This window comes from Oryx dammah, unplaced genomic scaffold, assembly GCF_014754425.2.
Source record: "Oryx dammah isolate SB20612 unplaced genomic scaffold, SCBI_Odam_1.1 HiC_scaffold_6, whole genome shotgun sequence".
Taxonomy (NCBI): Eukaryota; Metazoa; Chordata; class Mammalia; order Artiodactyla; family Bovidae; genus Oryx; species Oryx dammah.
The window spans coordinates 34,516,324-34,533,386 of record NW_024070190.1 but is presented as its reverse complement, the minus strand read 5'-3'; the positions used below and the strand labels follow the sequence as shown (position 1 = coordinate 34,533,386).

General features: G+C 42.2%; 1 protein-coding gene and 1 pseudogene across 1 annotated transcript in view; one reads left to right on the top strand and one right to left on the bottom strand.

Annotated features, from left to right (window-relative positions):
• Nucleotides 1-17,063, top strand: part of LOC120865206 (kinesin family binding protein) — a 53,995-nt gene that overhangs the window by 11,633 nt on the left and 25,299 nt on the right. The gene's annotated exons all lie outside the window — the stretch shown is intronic.
• On the bottom strand, nucleotides 3,789-13,406 carry LOC120865108 (annotated as a pseudogene).

Sequence of the window (17,063 nt, the reverse complement as noted above, 5' to 3'; positions counted from 1 at the left end):
TGCCATCCAGCCATCTCATCCTCAGTCGTCCCCTTCTCCTCCTGCCCCCAATCCCTCCCAGCATCAGAGTCTTTTCCAACGAGTCAACTCTTCGCATGAGGTGGCCAAAGTACTGGAGTTCCAGCTTTAGCATCATTCCCTCCAGAGAACACCCAGGACTGATCTCCTTTAGAATGGAATGATTGGATCTCCTTGCAGTCCAAGGGACTCTCAAGAGTCTTCTCCAACACCACAGTTAAAAAGCATCAATTCTTTGGTGCTCAGCCTTCTTCACAGTCCAACTGGCAACCACCATTCTATTCTGTTTCTAGGAGTTCACTCTTTTTTTATTTTTAAGATTCCACATATCAGTGATGCTATACAGTATTTGGAAGGTGACCATTTTATAAGCATGTCAGTCATTATAAAATTGCTACAAAAAGTCTCCCGATGTATTCTTACACCACTGGTATATGAGAGTTCTGATCTCTTCACATATTTTCCTTATGTAGACTTAAAAAAAAAAATTCTTTGCTAATATAGGCAAAATGTCTCATTTTACCTTGAATTTCCTTGATTAAAATGATAATTTAAAAATATTATTTTCATTTTTGTATTTTCTCTTTTGAAAGTGTGCATACTTTTTACACTTATTTACTCAGTTTTTTGTGTTTTCTTGCTAATTTGTTTGCTCTTTTATGTTAAAGCTTTTTGAGTTATCATTGACATATAACGTCAGCTGAAGGTGTACAACGTAATGATTCAATATATGTATGTATTATGAAACGATCATAGTAAGCCTGATTAGTATTTATCACCACACATTTTTAGAATTTTTTTCTTGTGATGAGAAATTTTAAGATCTACTCTCTTAGCAACTTGCAGATATATAACACAGAATTAAAGAATTTTCTTGGAGTATAGTATAGTTATATGTTGTGTTGGTTTCAGGTATACAGCAAGGTAAGTCAGTTATGCATAGATCCACGTGTTTTTAGGTTCTCTCCCATTTAGGCCGTTACAGAGTATTTAGTAGCGTTCCCTGTGCTGTACAGGCGATTTTCAGGTTGCTGTTTGGAGAAATGGTCACAGAGTGGCTGAATTTCTTCACACCCAACTCTTCTTATTGCAGTAACTAGAGCCTTAGCGGAATTCCTTTTCCCGGGTTGTAAATTAGAGTGAAATGTGCCAGAATAAACATCCAAAAGTTTGCGTCTCAAAACTTTTTTTTTTTTAATTTAGTATGTATTTCTTAGTGATGTAAACTTGATTTACAACGTGTTGTTTGTTCTAGGTTTACAGAGTCTTCTTCAGGTAAATACACACGTATTCATCTTCAGTTTCGTTTCACATACAGATGATTAAAGACTGCTTCATACACCCCTCTCGCTATGTAGTAAACCTTTGTTGACTATCTCTTTCATATAGATTAGTGTGTATAGGTTAATCCAAACCTCGTAATATATCCTATCCACCACCTTTCTTCTTTGTGACTGTTAAGTTTGTTTTTGAAGTTCGAATGTCTGTTTCACTTTTGCAAATTAGTGCATTGGTGTCAATTTTTTTTTTAACCTATTCCATCTACAAGTAATATCATATTATATCTGTCTTTCTCTGAATTACTTCACTTAATAAAATTATGTACAAGTCCATAGGTTACTGCAAATAGCATCATTTTGTATGTTTTTTCATGGCTGAGTTATATTTGATTCTGTGCACATGTCAGTTCTTTGTCCATTCATCTCTCTGTGGGCATTTCAGTGGCCTCCATGACTTGGTTGTTGTAAATGTTGCTGTAGTTTACATTTGGGTGCATGAGTCTCTTCAGAGTCTGGTATGCTACACACATACTCTTAAGAGTGTGATCGCCAGGTCATAGGGTGGCTGTGTTTTTACCTTTGAAAGGCGCTATTATAGTGTACTCTCTAGTGGCTGTTAGCATCAGAGGGTCCCCTTTTCTTAACTCTGTTGTAGCCATTATTGTCTATAGACTTCTTGATTATGACCATTTTGATTGATGTGAGGGGATTCCTTATACTTCTGATTTGCATGTCTTTAATAATTCATCATATTGCGCCTGTTTCTGGGTGCTTTTTTTTTTTTTTAAACACTGAGTTGGACTTCTCTGTTAAAATTGTCTTCTTGAAAGTGTGCCCTGTGTTTAATTCTTTTTGCTTGCTTGTGTGTGTGTGTGTTTGTGTGTGTGTGTTAGTTGCTTAGTCGTGTCTGACTCTGCAACCCCATAGACTGTAGCCCACCAGGCCCCTCTGTCTATGGCATCCTTCAGACAAGAACACTGGAGTGGATTGCCATTTCTTTCTCCATAGGAACTATAGAAAGAAAGAAAGTGAAGTTGCTCACTTGTGTCCAATTCATTGCGACCCCATGGACTTGGACTTGACCCCATGAGTTGTACTTCTCTGTTGAAATTGTCTTGTTGAAAGTATGCCCTGTGTTTAATTCTTTTCACTTAATCACCTCTGGAAATATTGGAGGGCGGGTATTGCATACAGCCCACCAGTGCTTGTGAATATTAAGTTCCCATAGCAATAGCTTTCAGGTTGTTGTTGTGGGAAGTGGTCTCGAAGTGGAAATATTTCTTTATCTCACCTCTGGTTACGCCAGCTAGCCAGCAGAGGCTTAGAGTAAGTCCTGCTTTGGGATTTTAAGTTAGAGTGCAGTGTGCAGGAAGAAGCACCCCAAAGCTTGTGTCTCATTGCCTCTCTTTGGGTTAATTTTTTTTCTTTTGAATTTTTTATTTTGTATTGGGATATAGCTGATTAACAATGTTACGACAGTTTCAGGTGAACAGTGAAGGGACTCAGCCATATGTGTACGTGTATCCATTCTCCCCAAACTTCCTTGCCATCCAGCCTGCCACATAACATTGAACAGAGTTCTTTGTGCTATACGATAGGTCCTTATTGGTTATCAGTTTTAAATATAGCAATGGGAACATGTCCATTCCAATCTCCCTAACTATCCCTCCCCGCCCCCCCCCCCGCAACTGTAAGTTAGTTTTATAAGTCAGTGAGTCCCTTTGTTTTGTAAGGAAGTTCATTTGTATCATTTCTTTATAGATTCCACATGTATAAGATGTCATATATTTCTCCTTCTCTGCCTGACTGACTTCACTCAATGTGACACTCTCTAGGTCCATCCGTGTTGCTGCAAACGGCATTATTCCATTCTTTCTAGTGGCTGAAAAATATCCTGTGGTATACATGTACCGCATCTTCTTTATCCAGTGTAGTCTCAGTGGAGATTGAGGGTTTGGGTTTTTTGAGTGACATGAAATGCAGGCTGTGTGTGCTGTGGGCGTAGAGGACCGTTTCCTGTTGCCCATATGCCTATATAGTGTGTGTGTTTGGATTCCTTTCCCATACAGCTTGATACAGAGTGTTGGTTAGACCTCTCTTGGTAGATATTGCTCCTTGTTAATTATCTGCTTTGTAGGGAATTGTTTTCGTTCATCCCATCCTCCTGCTTTATCTCTTCCAGGCTGCCTACCCCTGTGGTAACCATAAATTTGGTTTTCAGGTATCTGGGTCCGTTTATGTCTTGCAGTTAGTTCATGAGTGTGCCCGCTAAACTGCGCCTATAAGGGCTATCATGATTTTTGCCTTTCTGATTCCGACTGACTTCACTTAGTAGGATTATCTCTGGTTTCAGCCACGTTCTGGCAGTGGGCATGGCTACATTCTTTTTCATGCCTGAGTCAGATGACATGGTGAACATTTTCCACTTCTTTATCCATCAGTCTGTGCATGGACCTTTTGGTGGCTTCGTGTCGTGGCTGTTGTAAAAGGTGCTGCGGTGCGTGTTTGGGCGCTTGTGTCCTTTGGATGTCTGGTTTGCTCTGCACTTACTCTTAAGAGTGGGGCTGCCAGATCACATGGTGGCTGCGGTTTTACCTTTTTTTTTTTTTTAAAGCTAAGTGACTTTATTAGAGAAAACCAAAGTTACGGAGGGCTTAAGAGTTGGTATTAGGTCCTTCTTCTTGCTAAAGGAGGGCACAGCATTAATAAATGCTGGTTGTACGCGTATGCCTCTTGACTGGCCCATTGTTCTCTTCTTCTCTTATTTGACCACCTTCAGGGTCTGATCTCTTACTTTCCCAGCACGGGTCAGGAAACCATGAGCTTTACAAACTCCAAGTATGCGCCAGCTACTTCCTGCGTGCTCAGAGCCTCCACCCCACAGTGGCTCAGAATAGCATCATCCTGTAGGGTGGTGCCTGCCGGGAGGCAGGACTTGATCTTCCAGAGCGATGCCCTCCAATGAGGCTACATGAGCCTCAATTTGGGTGACCATCCCCTGGCCAGTCACCTTGAGAGTGTGTAGCTCCTGGGTGTGCACAAAGAGCTGCGTGTTGGCAGCTAGGTTGCGGACAGCGTTGTGACTGCCTCGAAGACAGAGGCGAGAAAGCGGAAGGAGACCTGCCGCATGCCACGTCACTGCTTGGTTTTTCCTTTTAAAGACACTTTCACAGTGGTCTGTCTAGTGGCTGTGACCTTTGTGTGACATTTCACCGACACCATAGGAGGGTCCCGTTTTCTTAATCCCACTGTGGCATTTATTCTCTGTAGACCTCTGGTTTGTGGCATTTGACTGGTGCAAGGGAATAATACCTTCTTGTAGTTCTGATTTGCATGTCTAATAATTCACATGTTGCAGATGTTTCCAGATGCTTCTTTGTTTAAACACTGTGAGTTGTAATTCCCTGTTGAAGTTGTCTTCTTGAAAGTGTGCCCTGTGTTTAATTCTTTTGCTTCTAGGAGTTAACTTACTCCCTAGAAATTTTGGAAGGTGGGTATGATTTAAGACCTACTAGTGCTTGTGACGGAGAAGGCAATGGCACCCCACTCCAGTACTCTCACCTGGAAAATCCCATGGATGGAGGAGCCTGGTAGGCTGCAGTCCATGGGGTCGCTAAGAGTCGGACACGACTGAGTGACTTCACTTTCATGCATTGGAGAAGGAAATGGCAACCCACTCCAGTGTTCTTGCCTGGAGAATCCCAGGGACGGGGGAGCCTGGTCTATGGGGTCGCACAGAGTCGGACACGACTGAGGCGGCTTAGCAGCAGCAGTGCTTGTGAATATTAAGTTCCAGTAGCAATAGTTTTTAGGTTGTTGTTGTGAGAAGCACCCTTAAAGAGGCAGCATTTCTTCATGCCCGACTCTGGTTACCTCAGCCGGCCAGCAGAGCCTTAGAGCAAGTCTAGTTTTGTGGTTGTAAATTAGAGTGCAGGGTGCCAGAGGAAGCACCCCGAAGTTTGTGCATTGTTAGAGCCTTTTCATATTAAGTTAATTTTTATTTTTTGAAGTAGCATTGAAGTACACTCTGTGTTGTTAAGTATACACAGTCTTTTCCTGTTACACATGTACACGCATCTACACACATTCTTTTCCCATATAGGATATTACGAGAGTGTTGAGTAGACCTCCCTAGATAGATACTGCTCCTTGACGGTTATCCGTTTTCTACGTAATAGTTTGCATTTGTACATCTCAACCTCCTATTTATCCCTTCCTCACTTAACTATAAGTTTGGTTTCAAGTCTCTGCTCTGTTTATACTTTCTGGTTAATTCATGGGTGTGCGTATGTAAATTGCACCTATAAATGATATCTTATGATTTTTGCATTTTTGATTCTGATGTCATTTAGTAGGATTATTTCTAGGTTCAGCTATGTTCTGACAGTTGGAATGATCACATTATTTTTCATGCCTGAATCAGATGGCATTGTGAACATTTTCCATGTCTGTATGCATTCAGGGGTCGATGGGCATCTTGGTGGCTTCCGTGTCTTGGTTGTTGTAAAAGGTGCTGCAGTGCACGTTTAGGTGCCTGTGTCTTTTTGCTGCATGCATGCTCTTAAGAGTGGGAATGTTTGATCGTATGGCAGGTATGCTTTTACCTTTTAAGGCAGTTTTATACAGCTCTGTCTGCTGACTGTTACCATCGACATTTCAACAGCACCATGGCGGGGTGGGGGGTTCCCCCTTTCTTAACCCCATTGTAGCAGTTATTGTCTGTAGATGTCTTGATTATGACCCATTTGACCAGTGCAAGGGATACCTGTGGTTTAAGTTGTCATTTGCATGTCTTTAATAATGCATCGTATCATGCTTGTTTGCAGGTACTTTTTTTTTTTTTAATACTCTGAGTTGTATTTCCCTGTTGAAATTTTCTTTCTGAAAGTTTAGTTCTTTTCGCTTACTTACCCCTGGAAATTTTGGGAGCAGGTATCATTTATAGTCCAACAGTGCTTGTGAATATTAAGTTCCAATAGCTGTTGTTTTCAGGTCGTTGTGCGGTAAGTGGCCACTAATAGGAGCATTTCTTCATGCCCAGCTCTGGTTACCCAGTTTTGCCAACACAGCCTTGGTGCAAGTCCTGCTTTGGGGTTGTAAATTAGAGTGGAATGTGCCAGAGGAAGCACTCAAAAACTTGTGTCTTGTTACCTCTTTGTGTTAATTTTTAATTTATTTGTTATGCTGCTGCTGCTGCTGCTAAGTCACTTCAGTTGTGTCCGACTCTGTGCGACCCCATAGACGGCAGCCCACCAGGCTCCCCCGTCCCTGGGATTCTCCAGGCAAGAACACTGGAGTGGGTTGCCATTTCCTTCTCCAATACATGAAAGTGAAAGTGAAGTCACTCAGTCGTGTCCAACTCTTATCGACCCCATGGACTGCAGCCTACTAGGCTCCTGCGTCCATGGGATTCTCCAGGCAAGAGTACTGGAGTGGGGTGCCAGTGCCTTCTCCGTTATTTGGTATAACATTGCAAGAATGTTGTATGTGTTGTCGATATACAGAAACTTTTACTATTACACGTATGCGTATAGCTATGCATGTTTGGATTCTTTTCCCATGTAGGTTGATACGGAGTGCTGGGTATACTTCCCTTGGTAGATATTGCTTTTTTTTTTTTTGGATTATGTGCTTTGTAAGTAATAGCTTGTATTTGTCGGCCTTTCCTCCTAATTTATCCATAAATTTGTTTTTTCAAGTTTCTGAGTCTGTTTTGGTTTTCCAGTTAGATCATGGGTGTGCATGTGTAAATTACACCTATAACTGAATGTCATATGATTTTTGCCTTTCTGATTCTTGCTTACTTCACTTGATAGGATTATCTCTGGGTTCAGCTCTGTTCTGGAAATTGGCATGACTGCATTTTTTTTCATGCCTGAGTCAGATTGCATTGTGAATAAGTTTCATTTCTTCTTTATCGAGTTAAGATTGCCGGGAGAAATATCAATAACCTCAGATATGCAGATGACACCACCCTTATGGCAGAAAGTGAGGAAGAACTAAAGAGCCTCTAGAAGAAAGTGAAAGAGGAGAGTGAAAAAGTTGGCTTCAAGCTCAACATTCAGAAAACTAAGATCACAGCATCCGGTCCCATCACTTTATGGAAAATAGATGGGGAAACAGTGGCTGACTTTATTTTTCTGGGCCCCAAAATCACTGCGGATGGTGATTGCAGCCATGAAATTAAAAGACGCTTGCTCCTCCGAAGGAGAGTTATGACCACCCTAGACAGCATATTAAAAAGCAGAGACATTACTTTGTCAACAAAGGTCTGTCTAGTCAAGGCTATTGTTTTTCCAGTGGTCATGTATGGACGTGAGAGTTGGACTATAAAGAAAGCTGAGCACTGAAGAATTGATGCTTTTGAACTGTGGTGTTGGAGAAGACTCTTGAGAGTCCCTTGGACTGCAAGGAGATCCAACCAGTCCATCCTAAAGGAGATCAGTCCTGGGTGTTCATTGGAGGGACTGATGTTGAAGCTGAAACTCCAATACTTTGGCCACCTGATGTGAAGAGTTGACTCATTGGAAAAGACTCTGATGCTGGGAGGGATTGGGGGCAGGAAGAGAAGGGGACGACAGAGGATGAGATGGCTGGATGGCATCACGAACTCGATGGACAGGAGTTTGGGTGGACTCCGGGAGTTGGTGATGGACAGGGAGGCCTGGTGTGCAGCAGTCCATGGGGTCGCAGAGTCGGACACGACTGAGCCACTGAACTGAACTTCTTTATCCGTTCATCTGTCAGTGGAACATCCTGGTGCTCCCTTGTCTTGACTGTTGTCTTAAAGGAGCTGTAGCGTGTGGTCGGGTGCCTGTGTCTTTTAGAAGTCTGGTTTGTGGTGCACATTCTCTGAAGAGTGGTAGTGCCAGATCATGGGCAGCTATGGCTTTACCTTTTAAAGGCACCTTTACAGTGTGCTCCATAGTGGATGTTACCATTTACATTTCACTAACACCATAGAGGTTCTCTGTTTGTAACCACCTTGTAGCTTTTACTGTCTGGAGACTTCTTGTTCATGGTTATTTGAGCTGGTTCCAGGGGATGCCTCCTTGTTCTGATTTCCATGTCTAATAGTTCACCAGCTCTGATTATCCTGGGAGGCAGACACAGCCTTAGAGCAAGTCCTGCTCTGGGGTTGCAAATTGAAGAGGAGCCTGGCGACTACAGTCCATAGGGCTGCGAAGAGTAGGGCGTGACTGAAGCGACTGGGCAGGCAGGCAGGTGCCAGAAGTGCCCAACAGCGTGTGTCATCACCTCTGTTTTGTATTAAATAAAATTTTTAATTGCTGTAAGATTGAAATACATGTTTGATGTTTTGTAGGTGTACCGAATTTTTCATGTTACACAGATGGGATGATTATATTCTTTTACATGTTTGAATCAGATTGTATTGTGAATATATTGCAGTTCTTTTTATCCATTCGTTGATGGAAATTTTTTTGGCTTCCATGTCTTGGTTATTGTAAAAGGTTCTACACAGTATGTTTGGGTGCCTGAGTCTTTTCACAGTCTGGTATGATGTGCACAGACTCTTAAGAGTGGGACTAACAGATCATTTGACAGCTGTGGTTTCACTGCTCAAGGCAATTTTATGTTGTTCTTTCTAGTGGCTGCTACCATTGAGATTGCAGCCTCACCATAGGAGGGTCCCTTTTTCTTAACTCCATTGTAGCTGTTGTTGTCTTAGACTTCTTGATCATGGCCATTTTAATCAGTGCGAGGGGAGCTCTCCTGGCTGTTCCGAGTTGCATGTCTCTAAATCACCATATTTCTCTTGTTTGTGCGTGCTTTACTCTTTTTAAACACTGTGACTTGTATTGTCCCTGTGAAATTGTCTTCTTGAAAGTGTGCCCCGTGTTCACTGTTTCTCTTGCTTACTCCTGGAAATTTTGTAGGGCAGGTGCAACATACAGCCCACCAGTGCTTGTGAATATTCCGTTTAGGCAGGCAGTAGTTCTGAGCTTGCTGTTTTGGGAAATTCACCACAAGGCAGCAACAGTTCTTCATTGCCAGGTCTGGTTACTCTAGTAGACAGAAAGAGCCTTAGAGCAAGTCCTGCGTTTGCGTTGCACACACCGTGCAGTGTGCCAGAAGAAGCACCCAACAGCTTGTGTCCTCACCTCTTTTTTGTATCACATTAATTTTTATTTTTTTATTAGTGTTGGATTGAAATACATGTGTGTGTTGTAAGTGTACCAAATTTTCCATGTGACACAGATAGAAGTATCTACATACGTTCAGATTCTTTTTTCCAATTTTGTTATTACTGAGTGTTGATTAGAGCTCCCTTGGTAGAATCTCTCCTGATTATCTGTTTTGTAGAAATAGATTGTATTTGTTCATCCCAAGCTCCTAATTTATCCCCTCCCCACTTCTTTCTGCTGTGGTAACCATAAGTTTGATTTTCAAGTCTGCGAGTCCATTTTTGTTTTCCCAGTCCGCTCATGGCTGTGTATGTGTAAATTGCAGCTCTAAGTGATATCATATGATATTTGTCTTTCTGAGTCTTGCTTACTTCACTCAGTAGGATTGTCTCTAGTTTTAGGTAGGTTCTGGAGGTTGATGTGATTATTTTTCATGCCTGAATCAGAATGCATTGTGAACATGTTGCAATTCTTCTTTATCCATTCATTTGTCCATGAAAAATTTGTCTTCCGTATTTTCTTCATTACTGTGAAAGGTGTTAGAGTGCAAATTTGGTTGCCTGTGTCTTTTCAAAGTCTGTTTTTTGTGTGTGCAAATACTCATAAGAGTGGAACTAACATCGTTTGGCAGCTGCGGTTTTACTGCTCAAGACACTCTTATTCTCTTCTCTCAGGAGGCTGTTACCATTGACAGTTCAGTCACACCATAGCAGAGTCCCCTTTTCTTAACCCCATTGTAGCTGTTACGTCTGTAAACTTCTTGGCCATGGCCATTTGGCCCTTATGAGGCGATACCTTGTGGCAGTGCCGAGTTGCATGTCTCTAAATCACCCTAGTTCTCATGTTTGTGAGTGCTTTATTCTTTTTTAAACCCTATGAGTTGCACTTCCTTGTTGAAATTGTCTTCTTGAAAGTGTGCCCCATATTTAATTGTTGAAATTGTCTTCTTGAAAGTGTGCCCCATATTTAATTGTTTTCACTCACAACTGCTTGACTTTTTGCACGGCTGGTACCATGCAGCCCACCCAGCGCTAGTGAATATTCTGATCCTCCTGGTGATAGTTTTCAGGCTGCTTTTGCTAGGTTGGCCACAAGGCGGCAGCATTTCTTCATTCAGAGCCTTATGGCAAGTCCTTCTTTGGGGTTGCAAATTACAGCGCAGTGTGCCAGAAGAAGCACCCAACACCTTATGTCATTACCTCTTTTGTGTTTTAATTAATTTTTATTTTTTATTGAAGTAAGATAGAAAAACATGTTGTGTGTTTTGTAGGTGTACAGAATTTTTTGTTTACACACATACATATATGTTCAGATTCTTTTCCCAGTTAGGTTATTACAGAGCGTTAATTAGACCTCCCTTGGTAGATATTGCTCCTTATTGACTGTTCTGTAGAAATAGATTGTATTGTTCATCCCAAACTCCCAATTTATCCCTTCCCTCCCTTTTCCCCTTGTAATGACCGGAAGGTGGTAGTCAAGTCTCACTCTGTTTTCCCAGTTAGTTTGTGGATGTGCACATGTAAACTGCAGCTGTAAGTGATACCCTCCGATTTTTGTCTTTCTGATTCTTGCTTACTTCCCCCACTAGGATTGTCTCTAGTGTCAGGTAGGTTCTGGAAATTGGCATGATTATTCTGTTTCATGCCTGAATCAGATGCATTGTGAAGTGTTGCAGTTCTTTATGCATTCATTTGCCGATGGACATTTTACTCGGCTTCCATGTGTTGTTTATTGCAGTAGGTGCTACTGTGCCTGTTTGTCTTTTTGAATTCTAGTTTGCTGTTCACATATAACTAAGCATGGGACTACGGGATCATTTGGCAGCTGTGGTTTTACTTATCGTGGCTGTTACTATTGACATTCGGCCACACTGTAGGAAGGTCCCCTCTTCTTAGCTCCATTGTAGCAGTTACTGTCTGTAGACTCTTGATCATGGCCATTTGGACCGTTTTGAGGAGATCAGTTCAGTTCAGTTCAGTTGCTCAGTCGTGTCCAACTCTTTGTGACCCCATGGACTGCAGCACACCAGACTTCCCTGTCTATCTCCAGCTCCCGGAGTTTACTCAAATTCATGTCTGTTGAGTCAGTGATGCCATCCAACCATCTCATCCTCTGTTGTCCCCTTCTCCTCCTGCCCCCAATCCCTCCCAGCATCAGGGTCTTTTCAGATGAGTCAGTTCTTCACATCAGGTGGCCAAAGTATAGGAGTTTCAGCTTCAGCGTCAGTCCTTCCAATGAATATTCAGGACTGATTTCCTTGAAGATGGACTGGTTGGGTCTCCTTGCTGTCCAAGGGACTCTCAAGAATCTTCTCCAGCACCACAGTTCAAAAGCACCTCGTTGCAGTTCTGAGTTGCATGTCTCTAAATCACCATATTTCACGTTTGTGGGTGCTTTATTCTTTTTTAAACACAGTGAGTTGCACTTCTCTGTTGAAATTGTCTTTGTGATAGTGTGCCCATGTGTCATTGTTTTCACTTAATTACTCCTGGAAATTTTGGAGGTCAGGTGCCGTGTTCAGCATACCTGTGTTTGTTCCCCTAGGCAATAGTTTTCAGGTTGCTGTTGTGGGAAGTGGCCACAAGGCGGCAGCATTTCTTCATTCCCAACTCTGCTGCTGCTGCTAAGTTGCTTCAGTCAGGTCCAACTCTGTGTGACCCCATAGACGGTAGCCTACCAGGCTCCCCCGTCCCTGGGATTCTCCAGGCAAGAACACTGGAGTGGGTTGCCATTTCCTTCTCTAATGCATGAAAGTGAAAAGTGAAAGTGAAGTCGCTCAGTCCTGTCTGACTCTTAGCGACCCCATGGACTGTAGCCCACCAGGCTCCTCCGTCCCTGGGATTCTCCAAGCATGAATACTGGAGTGGGTTGCCATGCCCTCCTCCAGGGGACCTTCCCAACCCAGGGATCAAACCCAGGTCTCCTGCATTGGCAGGCAGGTTCTTTACCACTGAGCCACCAGGGAAACCCCTTCTCTTTCCCTGGGCAGTATTTTTCAGGTTGCTGTTGTGAAAAGTGGCCTTAGGGTGACAGCATTTGTTCATTCCCAGATGTGGTTGCCCTGGCAAGCTGCCAGAGCCTTAGAGCATGTCCTGCTCTGGGGCTGGAAATTACAGTGTAGTGTGCCAGAAGAAGCAACCTGCAGCTTGTGTTATTACCTCTTTTGTGTGTTAAAGTAACTAGTATTTTTTATTGGCGTATGATTGTGTGTGTTTAGGTGTACAGAATTGCATGTGTTTAGGTGTACAAAATTTTAATGTTACCCATATACATACATATATCTATGTATGTTCAGATTCTTTTCCCAATTAGGTTATTACAGAACGTTAATTAAACCTCCATTCATAAATACTGCTCCTGGTTGATTATCTGTTTTGTGGAAGTAGATTGTATTTATTCTACTTGAAGCTCCTAATTTATCCCTTCTGCACTACTTTCTCCTGTGGTAACTGAAAGTTTGATTTTCATGTCTGCGACTCTGTTTCCCAGTTGGTTCAAGGCTGTGCATGTGTAAATCGCACCAGTAAGTGATCGCTTAGGATTTTTGCCTTTCTGATTCTTCATTACATCACTTAGTAGCGCTATCTCTAGTTCCAGGTAGGTTCTGGAAATTGGCATGATTACATTCTTTTTTGATGCCGGAATCAGATTGCATTGCGAACATGTTGCAGTTCTTCTGTATCCACTCGTTTGTCAATGGATAATTTTTTTCCTTTCCTTGTCTTGGTTATTATAAAAGGTGGTGTAGGGCATGTTGGGTGCCCATGTCCTTTGAATTCTGGTTTGCTGTGTACATGCTCTTAAGAGTGGGAGTACTGGATCATTTGGCAGCTAAAGGCACTTTTATACTGAGCTCTCTAGTGGCTGTTACCATTGACATTTCATCCACACCGGAGGAGGGTCCCCTTTTTGTGACCCCGTTGTAGCAGTTACTGTCTGTAGACTTCTTGATCATGGCCATTTTGACTGGTGCGAGTGGATACCTCTTTGCAGTTCTGAGTTGCTTGTCTCTAAATCACCCTATTTCACCCGTTTTTGGGTGCTTTATTCTTTTTTCAACATTATGAGTTGTACTTCCCTGTTGAAATTGTCTTCTTGAAAGTGTGTGCTCTGTTTAGTTGTTTTCGCTTAACTTGCTGCTGGATATTTTGGAGGGCGGTTACCATAGAATCACACCAGTGCGCGCAAATATTCTGTTACCCCGGGGAAGAGTCTTAGGTTGTTGTGAGAAGTGGCTACACGGCGGCAGCATTTCTTCATTCCCAGCTGTAGTTACCTGAAAAAGGATGGAGCCTTAGAGCAAGTCCTGCTTTGGGGTTTCAAATTACAGTGCAGTGTGCCAGAAGCAGCACCCAGCAGCTTGCTGGGTTGTTTTAAAATCATTTAATTTTTTTTGGAGTAAGATTGAAATACATGTATATGTGTAGGTGTATAGAATTTTTTGTGTTATAGATATGCATATATCTACATATGTTTATAGACTCTTTTTGCTATTAGTTTGAGTGTTGACTCGACCTCCTTTTGTGGATGTCGTTCCTTATTAATTATGTGTTTTGTAGGTAATAGATTGTATCTGTTTATCCCAAGCTCCTAATTTACCCTTCCCCCCTTCTTTCTCCTGTGGTAACCATAACTTTGATTTTCAAGTCTCTGACTCTGTTTATGTTTTACCCACAGTTGATGGGTGTGCATGTGTAAAGGGCACCTGCAAATGATATCCTGTGATTTTTGCCTTTCTTACTCTTGCTTACTTCACCTAATAGGATGATCTCTAGTTTCAGGTATGTTCTGGAAACTGACATGATTGCATTCTTTTTCATCTGTGCATCAGATTGCATTTTAAAGATGTTGCAGTTCTTTATCCATTCGTCAATAGGAAATTTTTTGGTCCAAGTCTTGGTTATTGTAAATGGTGCTGCCGTGCACATTGGGTGCTGTTTCTTTTCGAAGTCTGGTTTGCTGTGCACTTACTCTTAAGAGTGGGGCTACCGGATCATTTGCCAGCTGTGGTTTTATGGTTGAAGGCACCTTTATACTGTTCTCTCTAGTGGCTGTTACCATTGACATTCTCTGCACCACGGAGGGTGCCCTTTGTTTAACCCCGTTGTAGCAGTTATTGTCTGTTGAATTCTTGGATACCGCCCTTTTGACCGTTGTGTGGGGATACCCTGTGGCAGTTCTGAGTTGCATGTCTCTAAATCACCATATTTTGCTTGTTTGCGAGTGCTCTGTTCTGTTTTTAACACTGTGAGTTTTCTTCCCTTTGGTATTGTCTTCTTGATAGTGTACTCCATGTTTGTTTTCACTCACTCCCGGGAATTTTGGAGGTCAGGTGCCTTTTACAGTCCAACAGTGGCTGTTCTCCGAGGCAATAGTTTTTAGGTTGCTGTTGTGGGGAATGGCCACAAGGTGGCAGCATTCCTTCATTCCCCGCTTTGGTGTTGTAAATCACAGTGCACTATGCCAGAAAGAGCACACAGCAGCTTACTTTGTCCCCTTTTTTTGGTTTTAAATTATTGTTTCATCGAGTAAGATTGAAATACATGTGTGTGTTGTAGGTGTACAGAATTTTTCACGTTACGCATATACATATATCTACATATGTTCAGATTCTTTTCCCAATTAGGTTGCTACAGAGTTTTGATTAAACCTCCCTTGGTAGATATCGTTTCTTATCTCTTTCACAGGTAATAGATTGTATTTGTTCATCCCAAGCTCCTAATTTATACCTTCCCTGCTTCTTTCCCCGGTGATAACCATAAGTTTGATATTCAAGTCTGTTACTCTGCCTATGTTTTATCAGATAGTTCATTGTTGTGCGTGTGTAAATTGCACCTGTAAGTGATATCGTATAATTTTTGCCTTTCTGATTCTTGCTTAGTTCACTTAGTAGTACTAACTCTAGTTTCAGATAGGTTCTGGAAATTGATATGATGACATTCTTTTACATGCGTAAATCAGATTGAGTTGTGAACATGTTGCTGTTCTTCTGTATCCATTTGTTTGTCGATGGAAAAGTTTTTTCAATTCTTGTTTTCGTTATTGTAAAAGGTGCTATCGTGCACTTTTGCTTGCCAAAGTTTGTCAAATTCTGGTTTGCTGTGCCATTCTCTTAAGATGGGACTACTGGATTATTTGGCACATATGGTTTTTACTGGTTAAGGAACTTTTTTTTTCTGTTCTCTATGGTGGCTGTTCAGTTCAGTTCAGTTGCTCAGTCCTGTCTGACTCTTTGCGACCCCATGAATCGCAACACGCCAGGCCTCCCTGTCCATCACCAACTCCCGGAGTTCACTCAGACTTACGTCCATCGAGTCCGTGATGCCATCCAGCCATCTCACCCTCAGTCGTCCCCTTCTCCTCCTGCCCCCAATCCCTCCCAGCATCAGAGTCTTTTCCAATGAGTCAACTCTTCGCATGAGGTGGCCAAAGTACTGGAGTTTCAGCTTTAGCATCATTCCTTCCAAAGAAATCCCAGGGTTGATCTCCTTCAGAATGGACTGGTTGGATCTCCTTGCAGTCCAAGGGACTCTCAAGAGTCTTCTCCAACACCACAGTTCAAAAGCATCAATTCTTCGACGCTCAGCCTTCTTCACAGTCCAACTCTCACATCCGTACGTGACTACTGGAAAAACCATAGCCTTGACTAGACGGACCTTAGTCGGCAAAGTAATGTCTCTGCTTTTGAATATGCTATCTAGGTTGGTCATAACTTTTCTTCCAAGGAGTAAGCGTCTTTTAATTTCATGGCTGCAGTCACCATCTGCAGTGATTTTGGAGCCCAAAAAGATAAAGTCTGACACTGTTTCCACTGTTTCCCCATCTATTTCCCATGAAGTGATGGGACTGGATGCCATGATCTTCGTTTTCTGAATGTTGAGCTTTAAGCCAACTTTTTCACTCTCCTCTTTCACTTTCATCAAGAGGCTTTTTAGTTCCTCTTCACTTTCTGCCATAAGGGTGGTGTCATCTGCATATCTGAGGTGATTGATATTTCTTTCTCCCGGCAGTCTTGATTCCAGCTCGTGTTTCTTCCAGTCCAGCGTTTCTCATGATGTACTCTGCATAGAAGTTAAATAAGCAGGGTGACAATATACAGCCTTGAAGTACTCCTTTTCCTATTTGGAACCAGTCTGTTGTTCCTGTCCAGTTCTAACTGTTGCTTCCTGACCTGCATACAGATTTCTCAAGAGGCAGGTCAGGTGGTCTGGTATTCCCATCTCTTTCAGAATTTTCCACAGTTTATTGTGATCCACACAGTCAAAGGCTTTGGCATAGTCAGTAAAGCAGAAATAGATGTTTTTGTGGAACTCTCTTGCTTTTCGATGATCCAGCGGATGTTGGCAATTTGATCTCTGGTTCCTCTGCCTTTTCTAAAACCACCTTGAACATCAGGCATAACTCATTGCAGTTCTGAGTTGCATGTGTCTAAATCACCATATTTTGCCTGTTGGTGTGTGGTTTATTCTTTTTTAAACAGTGAGTTGTACTTCCGTGTTAAAATTGAATTAAAATTCCTGAAAGTGTGCCCGTGTTTAATTGGTTTCATTTACTTACTCCTGGAAATTTTGGAGGGAAGGTACCATATATAGCCCACCAGTGCTTGTTAATATTCTGT